The following is a 15,340-nucleotide window of genomic DNA, read 5'->3' as shown; positions in this document are numbered from 1 at the left end:
CAAGGGGGTGGAATGATGTCGGGGAACCCTTATGGCATTCATAAGATATATGACCGGGAACTTAGCATTTTAATCAAAGTATAGTTGAACCCAACTGAACAGTTAAACACATTAAACAAGGATAAAAATGAACAAGAGTTCGAGAAATTTATACGATACCCTGGGAGCATCAAAGCTGAGGTCAGTTCACAGGAGCTTAGGAAAGAAATAGCTACTGCGATTATCACAGTAAGAGATTGATAATCCATTTTCATGTAAGAAAAAGGGAGAGTGAGGTAGTGTTGCTAGAATTATCAGGTATCTTCGTCTGGTGGAGGGGGGCCTGTCTTGCGCCTCTTGGGGGCCACCCTAGACCAAGGAATTCTTTGCTCTCTTGAGGTTCCCTCCTCCGGATGATTCCTCAGAAGTGGGGGGTCTATGACTGTTTCTGGTGGTGGCTCAAAAGAGAGGTTGAGTTTCTTTGAAATGTGGTCTAGGTCCGAAAAACTTTTATATATCACTTGTCCTCCGTTATGTGAAATTATAAGACTAAATGGGTACCCCCAGCGGTAACGTATATTGTTGTCTTGCAGAACCTTAGTTATGAAACGGACCTCTCTCCTACGCTGGATTGTTTGTGGGCAAAGATCTTGAAATATCTGCAAATTATGGTTATGGAATTGAATGACTCTCCTGGCCCTGGCCGACTGCCACATCTCTTCTTTTACAGTGTATTTCAGGAATTTTAATACAACATCTCTTGGGGGAGCAGGAGGTCTGCTGGGAGGTCTAAGGGCCCTATGAATTCTCTCAATGTCCTCTGGCAGGAGGTTGGGGGATTGAGGGAGAAGAAATTGAAAGAGTTCTGTGGCATATGTTCTAAGTTGATCTTGTGAGACCTCCTCTGGGATCCCACGTATTCGCAGATTGTTCCTCCGGCCTCGATTCTCGAGGTCTTCTATTTTATCAGATAGGTTTTGAAGCATTGAGTCATGTATAGACAATTGGTTAGCGTTTGTGCTGACCATGTTGTTAAGATGGTCCTGGCCATCCTCTAGGAATTCCATTCTAGAGCCTAATTCGTTAAGGTCTTTCTTTAAATCTTTAATCTCTTCTTTGATAAACTTTTTTAGCGATTCTATGTCTGATTTAGATGGGAGGCCAGCGATCTGGGATTGTATAGACTGTAGAGGGTCCTGTATTGGAACAGGAGTCGTGATAGTGGGTGCTGATTCCTGAGAATGCATGGTCTCTGGGACTGATGAGTCGTGTGGTTGAAAGAATGAAGAGACTGATGGCCCCAACAATTTGTTTTGCTTTTCTAGTTTATTGCCTTTTCTGCTGGTCATGGTATGATTGAGGGTGGCCTTGTTGCTGGGTAATGTGGTGAGAGGAATCGTGTGTAAGAGGAGTTAATGTATCCTCCCTTTTCTCACTATGCGTATAGTTGCGGTGGAGAGCAACTGTGAAGGGCCAAAAAGCGGGACCCCAGGCCCGAGTATACTGAGCACCAAGTCCCAGGGTAGTCCGTTATCAAGTAAGGCCCCAGTGGGAGCTCCGGTATGTGCTATTTAAGTTCAGTGTCTATATCTCTGTGTGTTGTATGTGGGAGCTTTGGAAGCCTCCAGGTTATGTTATTGTAGGTCAGAATAATACCTGTGCTCTCACGTGTCGGCCCGGGTGGATCTGGGGCCGCGGTATAGCTCTCCGTATTTCAACTCCCTTTACTGTTCACATGCGGGAGTAATGGTGCAGTCGCCCACGATAAGCAGGGTGAGCAGGATGGCTGACTCTGAAGGATGAAGCGGCAGGATCGAGCAGTGTGGTTTCGGTGCATCTCACAGCATGTGAGGCAAGATGGCGGTTGTGATTTCTGCTCCGGTGCTTTTCTGATCTATGTTTAGGTCCATTATGCCCAGAATAGGATACAATTCCAAGGCCAGCTAGTTAGAGGGTCATAATATAGGAGGTTACGGCCAAATTAGTTTGAAAAGTGCAGGTTTGTATGCCAAAAAAGGCCCGACAGCTCCGGAGCTCAATTACACTGCTTCCATGCTCCAGCACGGCGCAGCTCCGCCCCCCTTAAAGGTATATTTTTTATGATCTTTGTAAAGAATATTATAACAGCTTATGTGTATAGTTGATTCATAAGCTAGTCTCTTTTCTATATAAATATATTTCAATGTGTTTATAAATGTAACTAATCTCAAGAATTTAGGAATAAATATTAATTTCAATTGTTTCGTATATACATTTTAAATGGAGGATGTTTTAAAGAATAATATAAATAAATTGTATTATAACCCTAATATATACTGACATAGCAAAGTATACAAACCTATACTTTTAATCGATAGCACGCACGTTATAAATATCGCTCATATTACAAGCTGAAATTTAGAGATTGTGCTCAAGCGAAAACCCAAATACCTTTCAAAAAATGAGTATAAGCATAAAAAAGTGGCACAAACACATTTAAATAAAGTTGTCAGTATATTTATAAAAATCTTAGCAGTATTCTCCAAACAATGTGTGAGTATATGGCAGGGAATATATTTAACTATCTTTCTTTAGACTGAACCCACAATCAATATACTTCTACTAAGACAACAAAATTAATGTAAGTATCTGAATTCTTTATTATTAGTAAATAACTATGAACTTGTTGATACATAAATATTTGTAATAATTAGAATATGAGTCAATATTATATGCGTTAAAACAAAAACTATTTAAAATATGCTATGCAAAGCTCATGTAAATTTACCTTTAAAACCAGCCTTTCATTCAGAGCTGCATTTAAAATATTACAATGAGACCTAAAGTAGCTGCTACAAACATTTAGCAATATGACTTACAGTTTATATTTTACCCTGTTAATACAATGAGGTTCCAAAATCTTTAACAGCTCAATACCCAAGCAACACAATTCTAACAGTGCTAATTTAAACAATAGGACAATCTATACTTCTATTAAAACATCAGAAATTGTATATATTATTTATGAAAAACCCAATTCTGAGTTATCACTCTATAGTTGTATAGATAAAACAATTTAGCATCAAGGATATGTATTTAACAATATACAGACTGAACATAAACTACAATATAAAACTGCTCCCTTTAAGTCTTTTCCTATACTTTAAACTACAGCTATTATGCATATATCTGTGTTAAAATATTAATTGCAACCCTCTTTCTTTTTATATATATATACGTTACCGAAATGACCGAAATTGATAGTTCAGTTACCAAGGATTCCTGGTTTCATCTCAGAAAATATATAAGTAAATTTTTGCAATCACTGAGAAAAGGGTAGATCAGCTTGCTCAGAATGAATATATTTTGGACGCCCAGCAGTAGATCATTCAAGTCAGCAAAATCTGTGTCCTTTTTCATCCTTCTGCATTTACTTAAATACGTTTTTCACTCATTTATGAAACCATGGGAGTGGCCCTACGAGATCTGACCATATTTGGATTGGCCCTCGGTCACCACGGAAACACATCCTTTTTTTTTTTTTTTGAACAGCTAAATCCTTTAACTGCTATACCGGTATTGGCCCTTAGGTGGCAGCAGACATACGACATAGCAATACATTTAAACACATCTCTGAACATTTAAAAAAAAAAATTAAAATGTGTAATAACTGCCATAATTCCCTCATATTAATAAGTTCACAATATCAATCACAGATGGGTAGAATCACATTACCTCTCTGGTCATTTTGATATGAAACATGTGTCTAACATTATTTATATTAAATAATTTATATTGCTAACTATTCAATTTTTCCTATTAAACATATTATAATTTACTGCATTAGGAAATTTCTTTTGTTAGCATTTATATTTCATTTAGCCTAACAGAAAATTTATATTTCAATATCAGATGTCAATATTTCATAGTCATATCATATCAAAGTAACTTCCATATATCCATCTCACTATATTTCAAGAGATGTATTTAAAACTTTATAAACATTTATTGCACATTCATATGATATGACTTATTTCATCCCATGTATCGTCCTGTGTGTGTCATCTTTTAGATCCACCTGGAAAACAGGAAAACATGTTAAATATACATATATGGGTTATTTGAATTATTTTAAACATACATGGAAAACTGGCATTGTTCCCTTTGCAAAATGTATTTAATTCTATTTGAGTCACCTTCCCCACAGCTGTATGTCTGCACTACGTCTTCCTTTGAAATCACAAAGATTTAGGTGACAAATTCCAGAGGGCCCTTGAACACATTCCTTTCTCTCATTACCAAATGTCTTGGAGTTATAAAACTCTGCATATATAGTCAAATTAACAGGGTCACTGAGTTATAGTTCCTTTAGGAAAAGTGTTTGTGTGCTTTACACAGCAGGAGGGTGTGCTTCAAAGCTTTGCTAAGTTTCAATCATAATAAATGTGCATCCAGCTAACATTATTTGGCAAAGGGGGTTTTATAGTAATTAGAACTGTTGTTATCCAGAACTTATGAGACACAAAATACAGATGGTTTTAGGGTAGATATAGGGGTCAGGGATCATCTGATAGAGATTTTAAGTTCACATCTCAGTGGGACATTTCTAGGGAACAGTCTTTTGTTCTCAGATGTGGAATACATAGAGTGTAATGAATGAGCACGTTCACTTACTATTTGATAGATTTCATAATTATTATCTTTTATTATATATATATATATATATATGTATTTTCCACTGACATTATTATATACACAAACATATATATCTATTTAGCTAAATCTATATAAGGATTCTTTTAATACATTTTTAACATTGTTATACATATTAAAATCTTATTAAAACAAATAACGTCCCTTAATATAACTCATTGTCCACTATAGTGCACATGAAGAGCATAGGAATTTGCATTTGAACTATCCCAACAGGAGGTATATTAGGGTATGTTATGTATTTATTTGCTATTAAATATTAATAAGTATTAATAATAATTATAAATTATTAATTTTGAGGTTCTTAAAATGTATAATAAATCATTTAAATTAACATTGACAGTTATATAGTTATATTAATTATTATCAATTATTAATATATTTTTTTACTATTTTATTTAAAATAAACACTAAACGCACCCTAATATAACTCGGCTATGGCGCACATTAGGAACATAGGAATTGGCTTGTGCGCTATAGCCGACAGATGTTATAATCAGGTGCATTAAAGGGACATGAAAACCAAAACATTTAATTCATGAGTCAGATAGAGAATACAATTTTAAAAACATTTCCAATTTACTTCTCTTATCAAATTTTCTTTGTTCTCTTGCTATTCTTTGTTGAAGAGCTATCTAGATAGGTATCGTGCATATGCCTGAAGCGCTACATGAACAGGAAATAGTGCTGCCATCTAGTGCTCCTGCTAATGTATAGCACTGTTGTAAAACTGCTGCTATATAGTGCTGCAGACACGTGCATGCTCCTGAGCTTACTTCCCTGCTTTTCAGCAAAGAATAACAAGAAAACAAAGAAAATGTAATAATAGAAGTATAATGGAAAGCTGTTTAAAATTGTTTGGGGTTCCTGTTCCTTTAAGTATTTATTTGAAATAAAAACTTAAATATATATATATATATTAATAATCAATAATGATTAATACAACTATTAAAGTATGACAATCAGAGGCTGACCTACTCAACAGAAGGCCCCCAAAGGTAACTCAATAAAAACTAAAGTAAAACAATACATTCTGCTCTGTATAATGATTTTAAGAACAGTTAGAAAGATAGACAGACAGACAGACCGATCGATCGATCGATAGATAGATGATAGACAGACAGACAGACAGATAGATAGATAGACCAGGGGCGTATTAAGGCATAGGCCAACAAGGCCGGTGCCTAGAGCAGCAGATTTTTAAGGGGCAGCAGAATTTTGAGTCCCTAGGGCCACTCTACTGAACTCAGGGCCGGGTGGCTAAATAAACCAATTACTAATGACTTAAATGGCTGACCCGGCTATTGTTATCCTATGGGATTGCATGTGGGTGCGCATGACGTGGTGACAGTTGAGGCGGAGCTCACTTGCGCAGCCTGGCCTGGACTGAGAGGGAATGCAGTATTCTTCCTGGCTCCACCGCGTGATTGAGACTCACACAGACTACACAGTGCAGTGTGCACTACACCGTGACCACTGTGAAACAGCGTATGCCTTTCTCCCTTCAATACATTTTCATTAGGCATTAAAATACTTAAACGGATTAGTCACTAAATACTTGTACATTTACTGTTTGTCTATCTGTCATACATGCAAAGAATAAGTATTTATTGCTGAATCTATACAACTATGTGACTTAAAACACTGAAAATATGTTGTATGCATTTAATACATTCAGAAACAATACAAGTATATACTTTATTATGATTGTATCATGTGACTTTATCCCCTAGGATACAATTCCTAAACCTATCATAACTACTGTTGTATTTTTTAAGTACTTTTAAAGGCCAGTTTGTATATTCATTACATATTTATCCAAGCGGATATTTTGCTTAAATAACTGTCAGTCACCAAAGAAGATGTTTAAGGTTAAACAACTACCTACTGACAAACTATCATACAGTGAAGGATATTTTTTTCTGATATAAACACTTTAATCATCTGACTTGCAAAATAATGTCTTAATATATATATATATATGTGTGTGTGTGTGTGTGTGTGTGTGTGTGTGAGTGAATGCAAGCCCTGGTGAACATCTACTTAAAAAGACATTATTTTTTAAAGTTTTTACACCCTGCCCCAAAAATATAATGACTAAAAAAAGGCCTTAAACCTGGGGTGGGGTGGGGGGCAGCAGAATTTTGAGTGCCTAGGGCAGCACAAAACCTAAATACACCCCTGAGACAGACAGATAGATAGATAGATAGATAGATAGATAGATATTCTACCTTCCCTAATAAAAGGCTCCCTTGCATTAGGATTGTACACGATTCTGCATTAGGATTGTACACGATTCTGCATTAGGATTGTACACGATTCTGCCTTAGGATTGTACACGATTCTGCATTAGGATTGTACACGATTCTGCATTAGGATTGTACACGATTCTGCATTAGGATTGTACACGATTCTGCATTAGGATTGTACACGATTCTGCCTTAGGATTGTACACGATTCTGCATTAGGATTGTACACAATTCTGCATTAGGATTGTGCACGATTCTGCATTAGGATTGTACACGATTCTGCATTAGGATTGTACACAATTCTGCATTAGGATTGTACACGATTCTGCATTAGGATTGTACACGACTCTGCATTAGGATTTTACACGACTCTGCATTAGGATTGTACACGATTCTGCATTAGGATTGTACACGACTCTGCATTAGGATTGTACACGATTCTGCATTAGGATTGTACACGATTCTGCATTAGGATTGTACACGATTCTGCATTAGGATTGTACACAATTCTGCATTAGGATTGTACACGACTCTGCATTAGGATTGTACACGATTCTGCATTAGGATTGTACGCGATTCTGCATTAGGATTGTACACGATTCTGCATTAGGATTGTACACAATTCTGCATTAGGATTGTACACAATTCTGCATTAGGATTGTACACGATTCTGCATTAGGATTGTACACGATTCTGCATTAGGATTGTACACGATTCTGCATTAGGATTGTACACGATTCTGCATTAGGATTGTACACGATTCTGCATTAGGATTGTACACAATTCTGCATTAGGATTGTACACAATTCTGCATTAGGATTGTACATGATTCTGCATTAGGATTGTACACGATTCTGCATTAGGATTGTACACGATTCTGCATTAGGAATGTACACGACTCTGCATTAGGATTGTACACGATTCTGCATTAGGATTGTACACGATTCTGCATTAGGATTGTACACGATTCTGCATTAGGATTGTACACGATTCTGCATTAGGATTGTACACAATTCTGCATTAGGATTGTACACGATTCTGCATTAGGATTGTACATGATACTGCATTAGGATTGTACACGATTCTGCATTAGGATTGTACACGATACTGCATTAGGATTGTACACGATTCTGCATTAGGATTGTACACGATACTGCATTAGGATTGTACACGATTCTGCATTAGGATTGTGCACGATTCTGCATTAGGATTGTACACGATTCTGCATTAGGATTGTACACGATTCTGCATTAGGATTGTACACGATTCTGCATTAGGATTGTACACGATTCTGCATTAGGATTGTACACGATTCTGCATTAGGATTGTACACGATTCTGCATTAGGATTGTACACGATTCTGCATTAGGATTGTACACGATTCTGCATTAGGATTGTACACGACTCTGCACATGCCTGTGTATAGACCGGCTGTTATTGGCCCCCCAGCATTTGGGCCCTGGTGCCATTACACCTGCTGCACCAATAGTAGTTCCACCCTGATGTTAATGCTGATTATAAATAATGACGTATAATTTATAAGAATCTCATAATTAATCATTTATAATTGTTATTATTATTTATTCATATTTTATAGCAAATAAATACATAACACACCCTAATATAACTCCTGTCAGGATAGCGCACATGCAAATTACTATTAGCTAGATTACAAATTGTGCATTACGGCTCTTAACGCTGAGAAAATGGTAATTTCAGCGTTAAAACAGCACCGCAGCCATTACAAGTCTTGTCGGTATAGGTGTACCGCAAGCCTTATAGCCTGTATCGCAACGTCAGTACCGCACGCGTAAAAAAGACGTTTTTTCATAGCGCTGGCATTACAAGTTTTGCAGTGAGGCTAAAAAGCGAGCGTTACACTCTAAAACAACAAGATTTGGAACACCATCTAAAGTCAGTAGTTATGAATTTTATGCTACAAAGCTGTAATATAAAACTCATAACTAATGTGTTAAAAAGTACACTAACACCCATAAACTACCTATTAACCCCTAAACCGAGGCCCTCCCACATTGCAAATACTATATTAAATGTATTAACCCTAATCTGCCGCTCCCGACATCGCTGCCACTAAAAAAATGTATTAACCCCTATTCCGCCACTCCCCGACATCGTCACCACTATAATAAACTTATTAACCTTTAAATCGCCGCCCTCTCGCATTGCAAACCCTATTTAAATATAATTAATCCCTAATCTGTCGACCTCCCACATTGCCCCCACTATACTAAAGTTATTAAGCCCTACACCGCCGCCACATAATAAACCTATTAACCCCAAACCAAAATCTCCCCACAACGAAATATACTAAAGCAAACTATTAACACCTAAACCAAAATCCCCCACATCGCAATAAACTAATTTAAACTAGTATCTCCTAAACCTAACGCCCCCCTAACGTTATATTAACATTACAATTTCCCTATCTTAAATTAAATTAAAACGTACCTGTCAAATAAAAACTAAGATTAACACTTAAATCATCTGACTTGCAAAATAATGTCTTAATATATATATATATATATGTGTGTGTGTGTGTGTGTGTGTGTGAGTGAATGCAAGCCCTGGTGAACATCTACTTAAAAAGACATTATTTTTTAAAGTTTTTACACCCTGCCCCAAAAATATAATGACTAAAAAAAGGCCTTAAACCTGGGGTGGGGTGGGGGGCAGCAGAATTTTGAGTGCCTAGGGCAGCACAAAACCTAAATACACCCCTGAGACAGACAGATAGATAGATAGATAGATAGATAGATAGATAGATAGATATTCTACCTTCCCTAATAAAAGGCTCCTTGCATTAGGATTGTACACGATTCTGCATTAGGATTGTACACGATTCTGCATTAGGATTGTACACGATTCTGCATTAGGATTGTACACGATTCTGCATTAGGATTGTACACGATTCTGCATTAGGATTGTACACGATTCTGCATTAGGATTGTACACGATTCTGCATTAGGATTGTACACGATTCTGCATTAGGATTGTACACGATTCTGCATTAGGATTGTACACGATTCTGCATTAGGATTGTACACGATTCTGCATTAGGATTGTACACGACTCTGCATTAGTATTGTACACGATTCTGCATTAGGATTGTACACGACTCTGCATTAGGATTGTACACGATTCTGCATTAGGATTGTACACGATTCTGCATTAGGATTGTACACGATTCTGCATTAGGATTGTACACAATTCTGCATTAGGATTGTACACGACTCTGCATTAGGATTGTACACGATTCTGCATTAGGATTGTACGCGATTCTGCATTAGGATTGTACATGATTCTGCATTAGGATTGTACACAATTCTGCATTAGGATTGTACACAATTCTGCATTAGGATTGTACACGATTCTGCATTAGGATTGTACACGATTCTGCATTAGGATTGTACACGATTCTGCATTAGGATTGTACACGATTCTGCATTAGGATTGTACACGATTCTGCATTAGGATTGTACACAATTCTGCATTAGGATTGTACACGATTCTGCATTAGGATTGTACACAATTCTGCATTAGGATTGTACACGATTCTGCATTAGGAATGTACACGACTCTGCATTAGGATTGTACACGATTCTGCATTAGGATTGTACACGATTCTGCATTAGGATTGTACACGATTCTGCATTAGGATTGTACACGATTCTGCATTAGGATTGTACACGATTCTGCATTAGGATTGTACACGATTCTGCATTAGGATTGTACACGATTCTGCATTAGGATTGTACACGATTCTGTATTAGGATTGTACACGATTCTGCATTAGGATTGTACACAATTCTGCATTAGGATTGTACACGATTCTGCATTAGGATTGTACATGATACTGCATTAGGATTGTACACGATTCTGCATTAGGATTGTACACGATACTGCATTAGGATTGTACACGATTCTGCATTAGGATTGTACACGATACTGCATTAGGATTGTACACGATTCTGCATTAGGATTGTGCACGATTCTGCATTAGGATTGTACACGATTCTGCATTAGGATTGTACACGATTCTGCATTAGGATTGTACACGATTCTGCATTAGGATTGTACACGATTCTGCATTAGGATTGTACACGATTCTGCATTAGGATTGTGCACGATTCTGCATTAGGATTGTACACGATTCTGCATTAAGATTGTACACAATTCTGCATTAGGATTGTACACGATTCTGCATTAGGATTGTACACGATTCTGCATTAGGATTGTACACGATTCTGCATTAAGATTGTACACGATTCTGCATTAGGATTGTACACGATTCTGCATTAGGATTGTACACGATTCTGCATTAGGATTGTACACGATTCTGCATTAGGATTGTACACGATTCTGCATTAGGATTGTACACGATTCTGCATTAGGATTGTACACGATTCTGCATTAGGATTGTACACGATTCTGCATTAGGATTGTACACGATTCTGCATTAGGATTGTACACGATTCTGCATTAAGATTGTACACGATTCTGCATTAGGATTGTACACGATTCTGCATTAGGATTGTACACGATTCTGCATTAGGATTGTACACGATTCTGCATTAGGATTGTACACGATACTGCATTAGGATTGTACACGATTCTGCATTAGGATTGTACACGATACTGCATTAGGATTGTACACGATTCTGCATTAGGATTGTGCACGATTCTGCATTAGGATTGTACACGATTCTGCATTAGGATTGTACACGATTCTGCATTAGGATTGTACACGATTCTGCATTAGGATTGTACACGATTCTGCATTAGGATTGTACACGATTCTGCATTAGGATTGTGCACGATTCTGCATTAGGATTGTACACGATTCTGCATTAAGATTGTACACAATTCTGCATTAGGATTGTACACGATTCTGCATTAGGATTGTACACGATTCTGCATTAGGATTGTACACGATTCTGCATTAAGATTGTACACGATTCTGCATTAGGATTGTACACGATTCTGCATTAGGATTGTACACGATTCTGCATTAGGATTGTACACGATTCTGCATTAGGATTGTACACGATTCTGCATTAGGATTGTACACGATTCTGCATTAGGATTGTACACGATTCTGCATTAGGATTGTACACGACTCTGCACATGCCTGTGTATAGACCGGCTGTTATTGGCCCCCCAGCATTTGGGCCCTGGTGCCATTACACCTGCTGCACCAATAGTAGTTCCACCCTGATGTTAATGCTGATTATAAATAATGACGTATAATTTATAAGAATCTCATAATTAATCATTTATAATTGTTATTATTATTTATTCATATTTTATAGCAAATAAATACATAACACACCCTAATATAACTCCTGTCAGGATAGCGCACATGCAAATTACTATTAGCTAGATTACAAATTGTGCATTACGGCTCTTAACGCTGAGAAAATGGTAATTTTAGCGTTAAAACAGCACCGCAGCCATTACAAGTCTTGTCGGTATAGGTGTACCGCAAGCCTTATAGCCTGTATCGCAACGTCAGTACCGCACGCGTAAAAAAGACGTTTTTTCATAGCGCTGGCATTACAAGTTTTGCAGTGAGGCTAAAAAGCGAGCGTTACACTCTAAAACAACAAGATTTGGAACACCATCTAAAGTCAGTAGTTATGAATTTTATGCTACAAAGCTGTAATATAAAACTCATAACTAATGTGTTAAAAAGTACACTAACACCCATAAACTACCTATTAACCCCTAAACCGAGGCCCTCCCACATTGCAAATACTATATTAAATGTATTAACCCTAATCTGCCGCTCCCGACATCGCTGCCACTAAAAAAATGTATTAACCCCTATTCCGCCACTCCCCGACATCGTCACCACTATAATAAACTTATTAACCTTTAAATCGCCGCCCTCTCGCATTGCAAACCCTATTTAAATATAATTAATCCCTAATCTGTCGACCTCCCACATTGCCCCCACTATACTAAAGTTATTAAGCCCTACACCGCCGCCACATAATAAACCTATTAACCCCAAACCAAAATCTCCCCACAACGAAATATACTAAAGCAAACTATTAACACCTAAACCAAAATCCCCCACATCGCAATAAACTAATTTAAACTAGTATCTCCTAAACCTAACGCCCCCCTAACGTTATATTAACATTACAATTTCCCTATCTTAAATTAAATTAAAACGTACCTGTCAAATAAAAACTAAGTTTAAACTAACAATTAAACTAATATAACTATTAAACTAAAATTAAAAATTAAACTAACTACCAATTAAATCAATTAAACTACTCATTAAAAAAAATCCTAACACTACTCTAAAAATTACAAAGTATCTATTTACAAAAAAAAATACTAAATTACAAAAAATAACAAACAATAAATTACGGAAAATAACAAACAAAATTATCAAAAATAAAAAAGAATAACACCTAATCTAATAGCCCTATAAAATAAAAAGCCCACCCAAAATAAAAAAAACTCTACAATAAACTACCAATGGCACTTAAAATAGCCTTTTGTTGGGCATTGCCCCAATGATAATAGCTCTTTTACCTGTAATAAAAAATACAAACACCCCCCAACAGTAAAACCCACCACCCAACCATCCCTCCAAAATAAAAAACTAAATCTAAAAAAACCTAAGCTTCCCATTGCCCTGAAAAGGGCACATTTGTATGGGCATTGCCCTTAAAAGGGCATTTAGCTCTTTTGCTGCCCAACCCCTAATCTAAGAATAAAACCAACCCAAAAAAACCCTTAAAAAAACCTAACACTAACCCCCAACGATCCATTTACAGTTTTTGAAGTCCCGCTTGAACGATCTTCATCCCGGAGGAGAAGTCTTCATCCTGGTGGTGAGAAGTGTTCATCCAGGCAGCCTCTTCAATCTTCCTCCAGGCAGCATCTTCTATCTTGATCCCAGCGGCGTGGAGCGGGTCCATCCTGAAGACATCCGGCGTGGAGCATTGTCTTCATACGGTCGCCGCAGTACACTGAATCTTCAATGCAAGGTACGCGATTCAAAATGGCGTCCCTTGCATAACTTTTGGCTGAAAGATTTGAATCAGCCAATAGGAATTAGAGCGGCTTAAATCCTATTGGCTGTTCAAATCAGCCAATAGGATTGAAGCAGCTCTAATTCTATTGGATGATGAATCAGCCAATAGAATGAGAGCTGCTTAAATCCTATTGGCTGGCTGGGAGGCCAGAGGTTTAGGAGTTAATAGCTTTATTTAGTTGCGGCAATGTCGGGGAGCGGCGGAATAGGGGTAAATAGATTTATTATAGTGTTGGCGATGTTGTGGTGTGGCGGAATAGGGGTTAATAACTTTAGTATAGTGGCGGCGATATCGGGAGCGGCAGATTATGGGATTAATACCTTTATTTAGGTGGCAGCGATATCGGGAACGGAGGATTAGGGGTTAATAACTTAGGCAGGCATCGGCGATGTCGGGGGCAGCAGAATAGGGGTGTTTAGACGTGGGGTTTACGTTAGGGTGTTAGGTTTAAACGTTAGTTCATTTTCCCCATAGACATCAATGGGGCTGCGTTACAGGGATTTTCTTTCTGTGATCGCAGGTGTTAGACTTTTTTCTGTCCCGCTCTCACCATTGATGTCTATAGGGAAAGCGTGCACGAGCACGTCAAAACAGCACTTATTTTTGGTGCGGTATGGAGCTTAAAAAAAACATATCACCCGCACAAGCCAGGTTTTTTAAAACTTGTAATGGCAGCGCTATAGGGGATAAATAATGCCACTTTTGTTGCGTTCGTTAATTTCCCTATAGCGCTCAAAACTCGTAATCTAGGCGTATGTTCTTCGTGCTCGCTAAGCTGACAGGAGTAAAAGATTTTGTTATTCACACTAAGCCAACAGGAGTTATTTCTTAATTGATACAATGTATATACATAGGCAAAATGGCCAGAATATGTTGGAAGGAGCGAACTAAAATACTTCCCACTACAGTACAGGGGGAAGGCATTTATGGCTGCGTTAACTGCCTAACCTCTTCCACTTTGAGCGCTATAAATTGTACTTTACTGCACAATCTTTTCACCGGTGATCGGTTTAGCGCACAAGGCACAGCTAGGTATATTGGAGCAAGGGTTTAGATAGTGGTTGTTGGAGGATTTATTTAAATATATATATATATATATATATATATATATATATATATATATACATATACAAAACACGGAAGGGGACTGCACTCTCATACCGGACAGGGTACACATCCCATGACCCTGCAACATGCTCACCCCTGGGTTCTCACAGGCACTCACAGGAAGCTGTGCTGTCCCCAGAGTCACAGGCAGTTAACCCCAGACAGGTATGGGTGCAAGAACCATAGGGAAAATTACAAAACAAATTAATACAACATACAGAGAAAGTCCAGCACTCACAA

Source organism: Bombina bombina, chromosome 6 (assembly GCF_027579735.1).
Source record: "Bombina bombina isolate aBomBom1 chromosome 6, aBomBom1.pri, whole genome shotgun sequence".
NCBI classification, from domain to species: domain Eukaryota; kingdom Metazoa; phylum Chordata; class Amphibia; order Anura; family Bombinatoridae; genus Bombina; species Bombina bombina.
The sequence above is the reverse complement of the archived record's forward strand: the minus strand, read 5'-3'. Positions refer to the sequence as shown.